Source organism: Adiantum capillus-veneris, chromosome 17, assembly GCF_014529385.1.
Source record: "Adiantum capillus-veneris isolate H3 chromosome 17, ASM1452938v2, whole genome shotgun sequence".
Taxonomy (NCBI): domain Eukaryota; kingdom Viridiplantae; phylum Streptophyta; class Polypodiopsida; order Polypodiales; family Pteridaceae; genus Adiantum; species Adiantum capillus-veneris.
Genome location: NC_140947.1, coordinates 61,688,922 through 61,702,310, shown reverse-complemented (window position 1 = coordinate 61,702,310; position 13,389 = coordinate 61,688,922). Strand labels below are relative to the sequence as shown.

The following is a 13,389-nucleotide window of genomic DNA, read 5'->3' as shown; positions in this document are numbered from 1 at the left end:
GCCGGGTTAGAAGAGCTAGAAGAACTGCTAGAAGAAGAAGAAGATTTGGATAGTCCTTCAAATCGTACACGCTTCTTCTGCTCTTTTGCCGATGCAAAAGAAGATTGACGACCCAAATAACCCGGGTAGTCAGTTCCTTTCTTATGCTTTTACTCATGCTTTTTGGATTTGTTGTTTGCGTCCAAAAACCTGGTGATCTGTGTCTGAACCACCTTTTGTTATTCTTGCTCTGTAAACATCCTCGGAGAAGAAGGTTTCTTGGTTGCCGGTTTGATGGGTGGCTCTGTGGCCTTCTGCCACTGGGTATGTTCTTCTGTGAGGGATTGCTGAGACAACAGTTTCGCAAATTTTGGATCCTTCGCAATTTTAATCATTTGCTTTGTTGCATTGTCAACCAATTGTCAACGTTCCATCTCTTCAATCTTAGACTGAGTAGGCCTAGGTGGGCCGTACTCTGCCTCTGTTTGCTCATTCGAATCTTCTCCGTGATCTCCTCCCGCATTCACAAATGTAGAAGAAGTGGGTTGGTTCTTGTTGGAATCCATAAGTGCCGCGAGAAAAGGACCGGATTTCTCAGTAGAAGAGAAATCCACCGTGCTCTGATACCACTATAACAATTTGGACACTCGAAGTCAAGATTCTACCGCGACACAACAGAGATTCACTTCAAAACAATTCACAAAATTGACACAGCGCGGCATAGTTCCGTGCCCAAGTGTATTGGCCCCAAAGACTGGCGCCCCTTTCGGTATTTCTTTTGTATTAATCTGTGTTCAAAATACAAGGGAGCAGGCAAATGCTCACTCTTAGACTCTGCGTCCAGATGCTCTGAGCAGCGAGGCCTTGCCCACTTATTTAAAGGTACAAGGGATGCCCAAAAACAGAGCCCCAAAAATCTTCTATTCGAAAAGCTTCTTACTCAAAAGCATTGAGTCCAAAAAATTTTAGTAAAATTAAAGCATACAATCCCCAAAAGATGATGTGAAATCTGTCAGCGTAATTTTCGGAATGCGGTAAAGCATGCTACGTCATCCGCGCGGTAAATTCCAGGATTCCGTACAGTTGGCCACGTCAGCTTCACAGTGCATTATGTGGGGGGTTTGTACTGCTGCCACGTGGCATTTCTGCCGCAATCATTGTGTGTGTGTTTGTGTGTGTGTGTGTGTGTGAGAGAGAAAGCCTGCCACGTCCAATAGCAGAGTAATAAGAGTCATTTAAAATTTTTCTTGAACGAATGGGAGATAGAGCTCGCAATGAGACTGTTGATCATGGATGAAAAGTCGATGGAAAATTGAACTTAGTGCCAAAATTTTCAAAGAGATCCCGCCAAAAATTGGACGTGAACTCAATATCCCTATCTGAAACGATTGACTTTGGCAAACCACAGAGGAGGTACCAATGGTTTATGAACAACCGTGCTACATTTTGTGCGGTGACTCTGGGCTCACAAAGAATCAACATGCAAAATTTGCTGAATCGGTTAACAATTGTTAAACATTGAGGGTTCAAACTAGGTGGAAGGTTAGTCACAAAATCCATAGAAATGTCATGAAAAGGCCTGTCAGTCATAAGCAGCGGTAGCAAGAGGCCTTGCTGCTTATGCCGAGGAGCTTTTACCTTTTGGCAAAGGTGCACCGTGTGACATAAGGAAACACATTTTGTCGTATGTTAGGCCAATAAAAGAATCTTTCTATTTTTTTCCAAAGTGGTGTTTATTTCCCTGTGCCCACCCGTGAGAGTCTCATGAGCATCGTGCAATATGGCTCTCCTGAGAGAGGGCGACACACATAGAGGGTGGCGAAAATACAACAAACCTTACGAATAAGATAGTTGCTGACCCTTGTGAAGCAAGAGCCTGCAATCATTGCTTAACAAACTGGGAATCTGGATATTGGTTCTTCATGCTGTCGAAGACATACCCTCAATAGAAATTGTGGATCTTGACTCAAGAGTCAAGATCTGTCCTTTGTGACTTAACGCATCTGCAACAGGGTTAGCTTTACCAGGCACTTTCAAAACATCTGTCATGGGTGTGGCAATGCGTGTAAAATTCTCTATGTGCGAACTATATGCTTGACATAAACCAACAAAAGAATGCACATCATATGCAGTTTTGGGCAAATCCCAATTACGATTATGTTCTACCTTCGCGGGATCGAGCTTGAGGCCTTTTGCAGAAATGATATAACTTAGATTAGTAACTTCAGTGAGAATAAACTCAGATTTCTTAGTTGCAATGTACAACTGACACTCATCCAAACGGGCTAAAACCCTTTCTACATCCTTTTCATGTTGTGCTCACGATGCAGAAAAAATGAGAATATCATCAAGAAAGATAAACACACGCACGCCAACCATATCGCCGAAACGGCCTACCATGAGACGGTTAAACGTACCCAGGGTACCTGTCAATCCAAAAGGCATAACCACATACTCCCATTGCCCTCACTCTGTGCGAGAGGCGGTCTTGTAGATGTCATCTTTGAATACCCTTACCTGATAGTATCCACATTTGAGATCGACCTTACTGAAAATCTTTGCCCCATTGAGCCTATTGATGATATGCTGAATGCGATGCATCAGAAACTTGTTCTTGACGGTCATCTTGTTCAAAGCCCTGTAATCAACACACAAATGAGACGAACCATCCTTCTTGTGAACAGATAAAATAGGAGCAGCAAAAGGACTTACACTAGGACGTATGAATGCTCTTGCCACCAACTCCGTGAGTTGCCGCTCTAATTCTTCGTCTCGAGTCTTGTTCAAACGGTAGGGAGCGTTACTCACTGGTTGTAGCCCCTCCGTGAGCTCGACGCGATGGTCCTCTGACCGCTCGGGAGGGAGACGGGGTGGAAGATCATCCTGCAAAAAGAGGTGTTCATACTTGGTAAACAAAGCTGAATACGTGTCTGGAGCCTGAATTCCTGGGTAACTAGAGAGGCATAGATGAATGCCGCTCGTTCTCCTCTTTGTAATTCATGCTTCGCCTGCATATGAGAAATGAGAGGTAAAGAATGCATACCCTTCTCACCACGAATGATCATTGGAGAGTCACTTTTGGCATTTAGAGGGAGCGTATTGTCTGCCCAATCAATGAGAGGGTTATGCTCACGAAATCATCTAATGCCCAAAATCATATCACATCCTGAGAGAGGAGACACGACAAATTTTCTACGGAAGGAAGCTTGTTGAACGGTGAATAGCACATCAAGGCACTCTTGCGGAATGAGAGAGTCCATACGGGGAGCGAAGCCCGACACCTCGAGAGGAGTTTTCTGGCTAACGTCCAGGCGGGCTCTCTCTACATGAGAGTCACCAATCAGATCATGCATACTGCCTGAATCAAACAATATGACAAAACGTTGATCCTTCACATGACCATAACATTTAAATAGAGACTCATCAATGTGTGCGCCAGAAACATGTGGAGACTCAGCTTGGTTCACTAAAGTGCTTGTGGTGGTTGTTGGTGCTTTGGGTTCTCTAGGTGGTGCTGTCTTAGGACAAGCCTTTTTAATATGACCCTTTACGTGACATTGCTAACATCGACCTTCCTTAGCATAAATGAGTTGCGGCCATCTGTGCCTCTTCCGACGCTTGATACCAATTAATGGCATCACCGGCAAGATACATGGCGGCCTTCAAAACTTTGCTATCCCCTGTTTTCTTAATTGTTGCAAAATAAGCATTAAATTGATGCAACCAAGAATGAATAACATTAACATCCATCTTACCGTCATACTTACTGAACGTCAACATTTCGGTGACTGGATTGTTGGAGTTCAGAACTCTACTTGTTCTACCTAATGAAGTGCCCACATCTTTGACCGACTCGGATGTCGAGGTGAGTATGTGTGCATTCTTTGACCAACTCTTGCATGCGTTGGTCTCTTTGCGCCTCACGCTCTAATTCCATGGCCGCTCTCCTTTCTTGGGCTGCTATGCGTTGAGCTTCGCGTACTTGCTCACGCTTAAGCTCTATAGTTGCCTTTCTTTCTTCGGGCTCGCGATCCAAGGTGGCGTGTTGCGCCTCTTGTTGTAGCATCATGTCCATCATCGACTTCACTAAAGCCTCCATAGGATTTGGTGCAATTCGTGGGATAGATGGGGATGGGGGAGGATCGGAAAAAATCCTCCTGGTGGGGAAACTTCTACGTCACCAACTCGACTCTCATCACCTTCACGCAAAGTATCCATTCGGCTACGGGTTATGACCATACACTGAGATCTTGGGTAGTTAAGTTCTCGAGGAACTTGGGGTCTTGAGATTCTTGAGTTCTTGAATGCTTTAGCTTGCAATCGGCGTTTGAGAAGGCTTTTCTCTTACTCGAGCTCGACTCTGCCCTGCGGGCGCACCCCTTGGCGGCCTTCCGCTCACACCAAAGTTGCTTTTTCCCACCTCACGTCGATTGACCGGCCTCTAAGTGCACGGTCTGCTCTCAATGAGTGAAAAGAGGAACAAGGGGAGGCTGGACAAGCCCTTCTTTCTTGGATTAGTTGTCACTCTTCAAAAACACGATTAGGAATCGACACGCCCAAGTGGACTTGGGTGACGTGCAACCTCAACAAGCAAGAAAAATTCTTGTGGTTCTTTCCTTGAGTGATAGAGAACATTGCCAAAAGCTCTGAGTTAGGCTGAAAATGCTGGTATGATCAGGCTGAAAACGCTAGGATTGTCTGTTGAAAAACGCTGAAGCACATGGCTGAAAAACGCTCTCTATCTGGCTGACAACTTTGATGCTGAATGGCTGGAAACGCTGGCGCTGAATGGCTGAAAACGCTGGTACAGAGTGGCTGATGATGCTTGCTGAAAACGGTAGGTCTTGCTGAGAGGGTCTTGTTGTCACAAGACGGGCACCACGTGCCAATAGAAAAGAACAGACTGAACAAACTTTTAGCACTTCAATAACAACTGAACTGAAAGAGAGAGACGACACGGAGTGGCGGAATTCCACCCCAGAGAGTATTGTCCCCAGCCTTGGCGCACCTTTCGGTATTTCTTTATATTGCATCAACATAGTACAAGCCGGTACTCCAGAATGTGCACCTTCTTCAGGAAGCATGCCAGAGAATGAGCCCTAACCTCATATTTAAAGGCCCTTGGCCTAAAAAGCAATTACAGTGAAAAGCCTTCAAAACTCAAAAGCTCGTGGTCCAAAAAGCAATGCCAAAAGCTGTCAGTTTTTCGTAAATCGCGTTGGTGTCCCTACAGCAAGCAGGTGTCAGCCAGCCACGTCAGCAAATCAGGGTTAGGGTTAGGGTTTTTGATTTTAGGGTTAGGAATTCAACAGAATTAGGGTTTCGAGTAGAATTAGGCTTTTTGATTTTAGGGTCAGGGTTTCAACAGAATTAGGGTTGCAACAGAATTAGGGTTTTTGATTTTAGGGTTAGCGTTTTAGCAGAATTAGGGTTTCGACACGTCCGCAGTTTGTTACATCTCCTCTTCTTGAAAGAGAGTAATCCTCAACGATTACAACATATCTGCAAAACAACTCAAGTTAGCTCAAAAATTTCCGAGGGTCATTCCGAGGGACAACCAGTTTACTCTTTTTATTAAGGAGTTAGCTTTTCCTTTCTGCTCTTTTGATCAAGGAGTTAGCTTCTCCTTTCTGCTCTTTTGATCAAGGAGTTAGCTTCTCCTTTCGGCTGTTTTGATCAAGGAGTTAGCTTCTCCTTTCGTCCAGATCAAAAGTTTGGATATTCGAGCGTGGTAAAAATAGCCATTACACCTAGACCGTACTGATCTTCCATGGGTGTCTTTATGCACTAAAATTACATAGCCATGCAATCTCATCCAATTAGGAATATTCAGTGCTTGGCACATTACAATGCAACACAAATGCTTACATATGCATGTGACAAGACATAGAAACATAAAGCTGCCGATGAACACTCCTCCCACATAACCTAGCAAGGTCCGGGCCGGGAGATATTCAACGACTTCCTCATCACTCCTGCCGCATGACCTAAAAAGGTCCGGGCCGGGAGATATAGAGGTCTTTTACAACCAAACGCTCCCCTGACCGCAGCCTACGTCGTTTGGAGATGCTGAGAGTAACCACTGCTCAGACTTCTTAATACTCCTCCCGTATAACCGTCTAGGTCCGGGCCGGGAGTCACAACTACAATTAATTTACAAGTATAGAACCAAACGCTCCCCAGGCATCGGCCTGCATCGTTCGGAGGTTTTCAAACATACAACGAAACGCTCCCTAGGCATCGGCCTGCGTCGTTCCGAGGTTCAAACAACACGAAAACAGTATTTCTCACTTCTCCACCCGGGAGTAAAATCACCAATCATTGAAACCAGTATCAAACCAGAGTCAAAGAATTCAAATCGGCACCAAAACAGGTTCAAAACAGATACCATCCATTTCAAACAAATTCCAAACAGGATCACCAAACAAGATCAAATAGAACTCAAACTTAAAAAGCAATGTTGACATCAGTCGAGCTCGAAAAGTTGACTGACTTTCCATCTTGAAACCTGCACCAAAAATTAGGGTTAGGTTCCTTCCATGAGGTCGTAGCCGAGCACAGCATGGTCCGTCAGATCTTGGACAAACAGTGTTACTTTGGCGGCGATGGTAGTCCCAAGATAGCAATCGCATTAAACCTCCAAGGTCATCTGCTCGTGAAGAGACATCTACTGAGAGATGTCGAGAAATTTCAAGATATAATCTGCTAGGCTTCCATGGCAAGCATTTCAGGATACCCCACTCTGCCATAAGTTGCACTCCGAAGGAAGATGTCAGAAACCATATAACTTTGGGTAATTTTTTTTTTTCTTGAAAGCTTGCCAAGTTCTTGGAGTGTTCGGTTTGGTAGCTACAGACATCAACATCTGCATGGCAGTGCTTTTGAGAAAAACAGTGACTCGAAACAAATATCGGATCCTTCTTTTCAAGTGATCTTAATGACTTATGCCCTGTAAGACATGAGCGGTGAAGACGGGAGCGCGCCCGATGCGCGATGAAGTAAGGGTGGGAGTGCCTATTAAGCCCGAGTTGGATGACGAAGATGCCTCAAATAAAATTCCAATAGCTCTGTCCGCTCTTTTGTAGGACCGGTATGCTTTCAGAAAAGCACACGCCTGATGCTCTGATACCATTGTCACAAGACGGGCACCACGTGCCAATAGAAAAGAACAGACTGAACAAACTTTTAGCACTTCAATGACAACTGAACTGAAAGAGAGAGAGAGAGACGACACGGAGTGGCGGAATTCCACCCCAGAGAGTATTGGCCCCAAACCTTGGCGCCCCTTTTTTGGGTATTTGTTTATATTGCATCAACACAGTACAAGCCGGTACTCCAGACTCTGCACCTTCTTCAGGAAGCATGCTAGAGAATGAGCCCTAACCTCATATTTAAAGGCCCTTGGCCTAAAAAGCAATTATAGTGAAAAGCCTTCAAAACTCAAAAGCTCCTGGTCCAAAAAGCAATGCCAAAAGCTGCCAGTTTTTCGTAAATCGCATTGGTGTCCATACAGCAGGCAATGCGTTAGCCCGCCATGTCAGCAAATCAGGGTTAGGGTTAGGGTAGGCTTTTTGATTTTAGGGTTAGAGTTTCGGGCAGAATTAGGGTTTTTGACTTAGAGTTTGGGTTTCAGCAGAATTAGGGTTTTTGATTTTAGGATTAGGGTTTCAGCAAAATTAGGGTTTTTGATTTTAGGGTTAGCGTTTCAGCAGAATGAGGGTTTTGACACGTCAACAGTTTGTTACTTTTGTTGAGGAGGAAAACGCTAGAGGGCCTACTGCAAGAGATTGCGTGTGGTCTCCATCTCCCTCATGAAGGTATACCGAGTGTGTGTGGAGACCTCTCGTAAGGGAGCTATGCTGAATTGAAACATGAGAGTGAAAGACAAGATAGCATGGTCAACTTCTGCTCCAAATGGCCTAGTGCCCACCATGAAATCTTGAAAAAATTCAATGAGTCTGGCTGAGCCATAACATTATCCACTGTATTAGCCCTATGTCGATGTGGAAAACATGTAAAACCTCCCATTGTGGGAAATTTCTGTAGGCCATTCAAAATGGCCAATCCATGTGTAGTCCCCATGCCTATCAAGTATCGACCATACTCAGTGTGCTCCTCATCCTGTGATAGTATGGAGAGGCCCATCTTTGTAGCATCAAGCTTCCTAAGCATCTCCTCTGAAGCATCATAGAATACTGTGTGGTGATGGGTAGTCCTAGCATTGAAGTCCCCTAGGATGATATTGTCACCATCCTTGGAAAACTCCCATATGTCATCATTCTTAAATAGCGAAGAGGCACTGTCTTCTAGGTGTTGCATACACTGACGTACTAGGAGGGAATTAACATATAGCAATGTAGAGGTTTCTGCCTGTCTCTACCCTCAGTTTTACCCACATGTACTTAGCATGCTCATCCCTGCGGGCTATATGTATTAATGGCTGCAACTCCTCCCTAAATAAAACGGCCACTCCTCCCGAGCCTCATCCTCTATGTTCCGATCGAGTCTCGTGCTTGCAAGTAGTCTTCCATCTATATCTTCTCACATGTGGCATGGATTTCTCAGGGGCTTGGTGTGTCTCAGAGTAGAAGATGATATCCCTTCCAATAAAACTATCCCTAAAGGCATGTACATCGAGGCGTAGAGATCCTTTACAATTAAAGGTGGTAATTTTGAGTGTGGTCCTAAAGGTTTGCATCGTCATGCAGAGCGCCTCTCCATAATAATCACATGCCCTTCCTTGTAGAAGGCCTCTTTCCGTTTCTCTCGAGCGGTCCTTATTTCGGGCATAACTTCTCTCATATGGGCAAGTTGTGAGAGTCTGAGGTGATCTCGAAGAAATATCCCCGTTTTCTCTAGTGTAGGAGGCCCCTTCAAGAAGTCCTTCGCTTCCATGGAGGGGAAACGCATGAGTAATGCTCTGTTATTTGACGTCTCCCCACTTCCTTCCCACTCTCCATGCCTTTGTTTGAGTAGCCTCACCACTCATCATGAAGAGAAGTTCCTTGACTTCCTCTTCCACATCATCCCTGTCTTTTAGACCTGTTAGTCGTACACGCAAAGCTCTAATCTTCCTCCTCTGCTCTACTTCTAATGCCATATTAATGATTGTATGAGCGGGGATAGGCGTTGTTTCTTTTTCTTTCCGTTTCTTGGCAACTTCCATCCATTTCTCGGCTTGAGGATGTCTTTGCCACATTTTGCTTCTCTTCCTGCTTGATCATCTGTATCTGTTCCTTGTTAATTTTGAGTTCCTCTGTCATCGAGGGTTTTATTTCTCCTTCTTCAGGTCCATCGTTTGCTGTATCGGCAAGCTCTCGCTTGAGGGCTGAAACCTCCTCTTTAAGTGCTTGAGAGTCCGCCTTGAGTGCTTGGATTTTTGGGTGTATGTGTGACCATTGATACAGTGGGTGCCCAATGCAAGAGGGTGATATAATGGGTGAATCCATCGTCATCTCTACTTTGGATGTTGGGATAGTTTTGCGAATCCTCTGTTGTAGTCTTTGTCGATGCTTTGAAGTTCTGCTCCTCAATCATGGGCGTCTCGATCTCCCTAGCTCCAATGCTCGGCCAATGAGAGTACCACGGGTGTGAGTATCACAAAATGTTGATGTGTCAAGCCACTGAAGACCCAGCGGGTCAGGGCTCCCCAAGCCTAACCGTAGCCAACGAACAGAGCCCGACCGAGGGGCCTAAACATTAACAGAAGCAGAAAAAGAAGATAGTTCTTACCAACTTAGTTATCCTTGCCGAGTGGCCCAATTATTAAAGAACGGTTAGAATTTTATGATCCTTGCCAAGTGGCCCAATTAGAAGGGTTATGATGAAAATCCCAACCCTATGGGTGCACACACACGCACACTGAAGGACTTGCGAAGATGTTGACGTGGCCTGATTTTTTGGTGGACTGTTTCAGGGTTGGCACCAGTATTTGGCTCTTGCATGCTCCGACTCTAGAAGGTGATGGGAAAGATTATGCCTTTAAAAGGTTTTTGCGTGGACCTTGACAGATTGAGATTGAGACTGATAAATTCAGAGAGATACCAGCAGCTAGCAAGATATGCCGCCTATGCCACACAAATAATCAGGCTGGAGTATGCAAGAGCCAAATACTGGTGCTAACCGTGAAACAGCTCACCAAATAATCCGTATGTGAGCAATGGCACACTGTAACCCATGAGATAGATGTGTATCCATATAGCTGGGTTGCGTCACCCACCCATGCCCTTTGAGTTGGAGAAGATGCTCTCTATAGAAAGCCATCTTCGTGGCCAACTCCTGTGTCGAGTCTAGTTATCGGTCACGTTCAGCTGTCATCCTCCGCTGCGACAGGTCAAGGTAGCGCTGCTCTGCAACAAAGTAGATAGTAAGCTCCTCTTAGAGACATTCGCTTAAATAAAGTTTTGAGATAATATAAAAAATGTCAACAGCTGTACCTTGTTTTTGGTCACATCAACCATTCTAGGTTTTGATTTTCCCTCTCATTAGATACTACCGAGCCACACAGACACATGCACTCATTATCATGCACCTGCTTATGCACATGTGCCTTCTTCATCATCAGCAGGTCAAAGTCATCATTGCAGCTGGAGCTCTCCTTTTCTGACCATTCTATGTTGATATTGAGTTTGAAGAAATCATACGGATTGCATTTTGAGGTTCATGGTGTAGCATGTAGTTTCTTTTTCTTTTGTGAAGTCTTCGAGAAGACATCCTTGACCTTTGATTATGGACTATCTTCCTGTAGGAGATGTCAATATATCTTTCTCTCTCTTCCTCATTTGGCCTGAAATTTTGTGGTCTGATTATTTTGTGGACTGTTTCAGGGTTAGCATGTTCCGACTTTAGAAGGTGATGGGAAAGATTATGCCTTTGATGGTTTTTGCATGGACCTATAGGCAGCAGATTTTGATATCTGCTTAAAGTTCATGTTGTGAATGGTGGTGAGCTGCAGACCTGACACAACTAACTTGAGGGTGGCCATGAGTAATTTTTTGTCCCTACGCAGTGACTGCCTTACCCTTACCATCTGATCAATAGGTAGGTTTCGTACCTAAAAGTGGAAAACAAGCTTACAGATCTACAGGGCTCCCTGAATCATCAATTGCTAGTTCTAGCCTAAGTGGAAGAAAAGGCTGACAAGTTGATGTAGCAAGCAGGCTTCACCTGTTGTACTTGTGTATCGGAATTACAGAAGAGATCACAGATTTTACTGGTCGGACATCAAGGGAGATCCCATTTAGTGGAAAGTAGTATTATCAGGATACATGAGTCAAGTGTGTAATAAACCATGGTTTCATGTACACAGGACCCGATGTATCTATATGCCAGGATGACTTTAATCAACCTGGTTACTTTTTCCTTTTTTTCAATGTAAAATGCTGTAACAGTGACCTGTAGCTTACAGGGTACATATGTAAAAGTGAAATAATCTGCTGTAATTATTCTAATACTGAGCAGGGAGAGTAATGGAGCAAGATATGTATCGCTGCTTTGATTGGTTTTTAAACGTTCTGCTTTCTCAAAACTGCACCATTCTCTGTTCACTCTTTGCTCATCCTCGGTTTGTCTAAAAGAGGCTCAGAATGTGTTAATTAAATGTAGGATTTTTTATTTTTTTTTGGAGCATTTCAGTAGTTTCAGTTGGTACTATGTGAGTACCCCTAGCTGTTGTGTCCCTCTTGTTGTACTCCTTTTGTAACGTAAAGTCCCCATTGAATTAGAGCATTGTTAAAAGATTCAGATGATCGTCATAGAACGAGTTGTGGAATACATGATAAACCGAAGCCAAAGCCTCTGCATTGGTTTCGTAACATTTCATGCCCTCTTGACACATTGGCGCTGTACAAAAGCTTCATTCACTGTGAGGTGTACTGATGCAAAATGGAGCACGGGTATCGCTTGTCCTCTTCGAAACAACTTCTTGATGTCTTGCATCCATCTTGATGCAATATGTTAACTTGGCATGCCTTTCGAGCTTTGCTACTCACCTGGTGGGGAAAATTTAGATTCTTTCTCATACATGCTCTGTCCTTTCGTCATAGCAGCAAATTGCACCATACCAACAATCCAACATAGCGCCTAGTCCTTTTAGAACAGGAGAGAGTGTTCAATAGTTTGAAAAGTACAAAAGTTAATATTTTACATGGTCCAGCATTACTATTGTACAATCAGTCTCGAATGGGTTTGCTGCTATTTTAGTGAATTAAACATACTCAAATCTTCTTCCACAGGATGTTGTGCGCGTTGATTTAAAGATTGATAGATAGGTGGTTTTGCCCAAGTATTTTGTGGCCCTTAAAATTATGTTCAAAGATGTGGCAAAAATGACAAACGCCCTGTTTAATCTCCAGTTCTACCGTTGTACTCTTATGTTTAGACAGTTTGCGGTGTGGCCAAGGGTTTGTTTGGGGTGCTGTGCCAACTCAATGGAAGTGTCAGTTTTGAAGTCCATGGACCTACCAATGGACCTACTTTTCCATTTGTGTCCTAGTTTCGACATGAATTTTCTCATTAGGGAGGCTTCACATGATTCTTTTCAGCTTTATGTTTTAGATTGCCAAGGTAAGTCCACCTTGGTGACCTTATCTTTTGACGGGTCTAAATGGTCAGCATTCTCTTGTTTTTGGTCAGTTAGTTCCTGTTCTTCAATTCAAGCAAACTCGATGAAGTATGCTAGGGAGAGGTCTATCCTAAGACCACCATATTTATCCTAGTGCACATTTGCTCGAAATCGACTTCTTTTTTTACAACCTAGAAAACGTAGAAATGGAAAATCAGTCCGTGCGGTTTCGTTAAACTTAGCTTTTTTTAAAGCACTGCCTTTAACCTCTAGTGCTGTTGCAATACAACATAAAGAAGTTCTTTGCATTAATTGCTTTTGAAGTGATTGCGACAAGGATTGTTACCCCATATAGGTTTATTTCTTTAGCTTTTAAATCAGTAGTGAAAACGACCTTCAGTAACACATGGAAACTATGGATTACGAGTATTTGCAAGATAACTAAGCATATTTTTGGGACTTAATGGGGTTTGTGCAGCTAGTGGAATTGTCATTATGATTAGCTCTATTTTTCAGTAGAGCTGGAAGGTTGTACTCTCCACATAGAAGTACGTCGTATGGCACAATGTTGACTAAATGTTTATCCACCTACTCTAAGAGTGCAAGGGTAATTTCAACATACATTGAATGTGTGATCCAAAACAGCAGACAATAAGACGTTTATTTAATATGAACAAGTGAGAAGATTCATTTGATATAAACTTGGAAGATTCATTTAATAAGGATGATTGGGGTATGCTGTTGTACTTACTAATGCTTTTTTTGCACGTCATGTTTGATGACCAATCGCTATTTGTCAAGTTTTGCACGTTCGTTGTAAGTGCTCATGAATTTTGCACAATACTTTC

At 43.6% G+C, this 13,389-nt stretch overlaps 1 protein-coding gene across 4 annotated transcripts in view; it reads left to right on the top strand.

The window, feature by feature from the left end:
- The window catches only part of LOC147437356 (sister chromatid cohesion protein PDS5 homolog A-like), a 136,849-nt gene extending 125,378 nt beyond the window's left edge, over positions 1-11,471 (top strand). For all 4 annotated transcript variants that reach the window (XM_086486905.1, XM_086486904.1, XM_086486903.1 and 1 more), the window contains exon 35: positions 10,806-11,471. The gene's annotated coding sequence lies outside the window, so the exon portion shown is untranslated. The remainder of the gene's footprint in view (positions 1-10,805) is intronic.
- The last annotated feature ends 1,918 nt before the right edge of the window (positions 11,472-13,389 follow it).